This window comes from Arachis ipaensis, chromosome B03 (assembly GCF_000816755.2).
Source record: "Arachis ipaensis cultivar K30076 chromosome B03, Araip1.1, whole genome shotgun sequence".
NCBI lineage: Eukaryota > Viridiplantae > Streptophyta > Magnoliopsida > Fabales > Fabaceae > Arachis > Arachis ipaensis.
The window spans coordinates 75,838,021-75,842,578 of NC_029787.2; the positions used below are offsets into that span (position 1 = coordinate 75,838,021).

Sequence of the window (4,558 nt, forward strand, 5' to 3'; positions counted from 1 at the left end):
ACTGTGTTCATGTCCCCTATAAATATGGATATGAAACAGATGCAACCTGAAGCCTAAAGACTATGTTAGCTAATTTTTTTAAAAAACCTAATTTTTTATATTAAACGGGGCTTGATGCCCTTTTTTAAGCTCGTTAATTAAATGCTATCTTGCAAATTAAATTTGTTGTAAATATTTTCTAGTGCTATATATGGTTTAAAAAGTTCTAGTTTCTTCTACACTATATCATTAGCAAAAGATCTTATGAAGTTGTATGGCACACTTGATAATATGAGGAATCGGTGGCACTCTTTTCAACCATCTTCGTTTTCCTCCTTGTTCAGAAACTGGGACACGTACAATCATATCTCTAAATCTCTGTGGCCTCAATTAATACTATCTTAAATGACCGGCAAAGTCATAACCAACAACGTGTGCAACCATGCATTTTTACGCTTTCAAGATTATTAACTTCCATATCCTTTCTTTTGCAACTATTCAATTGTATAATATGCCTTGGATTATTAAGTTTAAAACATCAAAATCAAAGTTAGCGCACACGAATATATAGATATAACTAATGCTTGCGTATCTAATTCCAGCACTTTTTTTAATATTTTTTTTATTTTTTCTTTTAAATATAAGTGGTTTTAGTAACTAATGCTCCATAGATGACCACACTCAATATTCAAAACGATCGAATTTTACACTTACATATAGGTACTTGTTCTAATTTAACAGTCTAATTTTTAGAATAAATAATTTTATAACATACAAATATAGAATAGAGTTTACAGACAATGATTAATGGTACTAATGATAGGATCAATCATTTGAGAATTATCTCGTTGAAAAAGTAGTAAAAATATATAATATAATGTGGCATTATTGTTCGTTACTCCAAACACCTGCTTTGAAATCTAATAACATTGATGGAACCTGGCCATCCATAGCCGATTCACAAGATATACATTATTATTATTATTATTCTTACCGAAACAATAAGATTGATGATAATAATGTTTCTGAAGGTGCTACCTGGTACCATAGTTGGGTTCCAACTCGGCAAACGATATTCAAGACGATGACACGCTTAGTCCTTAAGGTTATCGATCACCAACAAAATGGGTGGTATACTAGTATATCTGCAAAAAATTCGAAGCTTAAATCAGAAGGATATTGTGAGTAGATATTATTAAGATTAATTATTATTGTGCATGTATATCTTGAATTGGGTGTCTTATTATATGTTGGCTCGTTATTAAATATTTTTGTGTTATGTAAAAAATATTATATTTTTTTTAAGAGTTATGTTAAGTAATCAATGATTTTTTTAAATAATATGAACAATTACTAATTAAATAAAAACACATTATACTTCTAAATTATTTACCTAAATCTTAATATTAAAATAAATATCTATACACTTAGTGAAATGAACATCTAATATATCTATTATTCACATTGTTTAGTATTTTTATTATCTACCTATATTTTTTTTTAATCTAAAATCCCAAAAAAAAGCAAATGGCATATTTCAGACAATTTTCTAACTTAATAGACTATTATTATTTTTACATTTATTCATCTGTCTAGCAAGTGAGAAAACTAAACATGCATCGATTAGTATAGAAATATGTCCTCAAACTAATTTTCTTTTCATGATTAGCATTTATAAATAAACAAATTCCTAACAAAAGGACCATGGAATGATGGAAATAGAAAATTACAAAGCATAACGCAGGTTAGAATGTGCATACTTATGAGAGATGAAAGGATCCAATTCAGAATACACAATTTCTTCTTTTAGTATCTGTTTGCAATAGTTTTAATGGAGATATTATAACTTGAAAAGGGAGTTTAAATTAAGTTAATTTTAAAATTGGAGTTCTTTTTTTGTTTTTACAAAAGTAATATGCAAAATTTTTTTTTTCTAAAATCAAAACAGAACATAGCACAGAAAAAGAAATCACATAAGCATATATTCTGATTTACTTTTCATGTGCAATGAAACATCCCATTTCTATTATAATTATGATGGACTCTCAACTATAATAAAATTGATTACATGCACTAATATCAATGAATTATAATCTAATTCATCTAGTATTTACTACTAAATTTTTAACCAAATTTAGTAACTACGAAGTGCTATTTTAATTTAGCAAAGGAGAACCTAACCTGATTCAACATCCATCAAGTACTATCCTAAATTGACAAGAAAAACTCAATTGATTTATGTAAGATCCAAAACCTTTGAAAAAGGGCTATCATTAGCTAATTTCAAATTTAGTATTTCTGTAGCTTTAATTTCAAAAATTTCTCTATTAAAGAAATTTAAAGCAAGTTTTGGTTGATTGAATTTGAAATAAATTGAGATTATTATCCAATTTTACAGTTATTGGATTATTTTCTATATTCAACTTATAAAGTTGGTAGTTGTGAAATAATAAGGATTTCTATATGATTTAGATTAAATAATTAATATTTTAAATATTAATACTGCTATTTTGGAAAATAGAGAAATTAATTATATTATTTCTAATTTTTAGATTTGGGCATTTTATTGAAAATAATTTGTAAAATTGATGAACAAATAGTATATTTTTATATACAATTAGTGTTGGATTTACATTGGGTATCAATTACTATATTATTCCCAATTTTATGTGAAATTACCATAATGCCCTTAACCCTAATTTTCAAAATGAAACCCTAACCCAGTAACCCGTACCCGACCCGGTTTCCGCCTCACCAACCTAGCAGCAGCAACGCAATTTTGCTTTCCCCTTTCCTCAAGCCAAAACTACCGCAGCAGCAGCTGCAAGATGAAGGAATGAAAACAAAATTGAGGGAGAAGGAGGGGAGTTCGCTGCGTGTGGAGAGAGAGAGAGAGGGTTATCCTCGTCGCCGGAACCGTGAGGAGCGTCGCCGCCGTCGCCAACAGAAGGAGAGGGAGACTGAGTCGTGGCGGAGGAGAGGAGGAGGGAGCTCGCTATCGCGCCACCGCAATGGTCCATGCCGCCAGGGTCGCCGTCGCCAAGCCTCCGCGCCGTCGCTTCGCTGCCGAAGCTTCCTGTGTCGTCACTGTGCGCGCAGAGGAGGGTTTAAGGGAGCGGGTGCCGCCACCGTGCCCAGCCATCTTACCACGCCGTTGTTCACGCCTTGAGGGTTGTCAGGCAAGGGAAAAGAGAAGGTTGGTGCGCCGTTGGAGCCTTTGCCATCGCCGTTCAAACCGGAGCCGCCGTCGCGCCTGGGTGCTACTGCCGCGGACTCGTGTTGGCCTCATCGCCGTGCCACCCTCACACCATAGATCTACTCTGTTCGCGAGCTGAGCTAAGGAAGGAGAGACGAACGCGACGGGGTGGAGTGGGAGAGCCGCGCCGGCGCTGTTGGGGTCTCACCGCCGCCGGAAAAGAGGTTCTGGCCACTGCAGGTGTCTCTGTCGGAGGGGGAAACTGTGCCTCTGCATTTCTAACCGCTGGGAGTGGTTATGTGACTTCTGGGATCACCGCCGGAGCTCCGGGCTGAGCTTCTGCCACTTGAGACCCTGCTGCCGTCGCCGGAGAACTCTGCCGGTAAGGGTTAATTTGCGGTTTTGGTCATTTTGGATCTTGAGAAGGTTTTAATGCTGCGCAGTTTTTTTATAGTTGATCCACCGAAGCTTCTGGCCGCTGCCGGAGCTGTTGTCGGGGCCGGTTCGAAATCGCAACTGTTTCGTGTTGTTATTCCGGTAAGAAATTATGTTTCGAAAAGCCTCGCGTTAGTTTTCAGTTGTGTTTGGTTAATAAATGAGTTTTGGTAACGTGGGGTCGAGTCCTGATTATTGTATGTTGCGATTAGTGTTGCTATGGTTATTGCGAACGTGACTGGGAGCTGAGGTTTTGGTTGCCGTCAGTTCGGGTTGAGGCGGAAAGGACTCTGTGACGCGTTTGAGTTATGGAATTTGCGTTTTGAGGTAGGGGCGCTTTCCAAAAACTATGTTTTGTGTATTGGAATTATTACATATGGATACTGGTGCGAGATATTGTGTATTTGGTGATTGTATCTGCTTTATGTATTATTTGATTAACTCGAATGACTATGGATGTTGGTTTGGCTGAATTGTGGTGCGGCTTTGTGAAATGTAATGTCTGAAGTTGATTCTTTAAAGATTTGAAATATGAGTTTAATCCGTTGAGGATTGGTTTGAATTGAGTCAATTATTTTGATGATGTGAAAGATAGAATACTCTTGAAAGTCAGCCTGGGTTGCTTTAATTGATTTGGTTTTGATAAATGATTTAATGCTTAACCGATTCTTTAAAGCTTTGAAAATGAGTTAAATCGGTTGATATTGAGTTGATTTTGAAATGGTTTTCTTGAGATATGCCACTGAGGCAACTGTTGGATTTAGCTTGCTTTGAATTAATTTCTGGTTTTGAGCTGTTGAAAAGGAATGAGAAACGGTTTAGTTGGGACCCGAACCGGGTGGCAAAAGTCCAAGTTTTAGGGGAGGTGCTGCCGAAATTTCTACAAAGATCCTAGTCTTGTTTGAAAAGTTATTTAGAAAGGATTGGATTTGAGAAGTTGTATTATTT

General features: G+C 35.7%; 1 long non-coding RNA gene across 2 annotated transcripts; it reads left to right on the forward strand.

Moving 5' to 3' along the window:
• On the forward strand, positions 3,260-3,878 carry LOC110270203. Of its 2 annotated transcripts, none has more exons than XR_002359458.1 (3): positions 3,260-3,557; positions 3,619-3,712; positions 3,823-3,878. It is a non-coding gene; the product is annotated as an uncharacterized LOC110270203 (long non-coding RNA). The 2 variants fall into 2 exon arrangements; XR_002359459.1 differs by having other exon boundaries at positions 3,630-3,712; positions 3,823-3,870.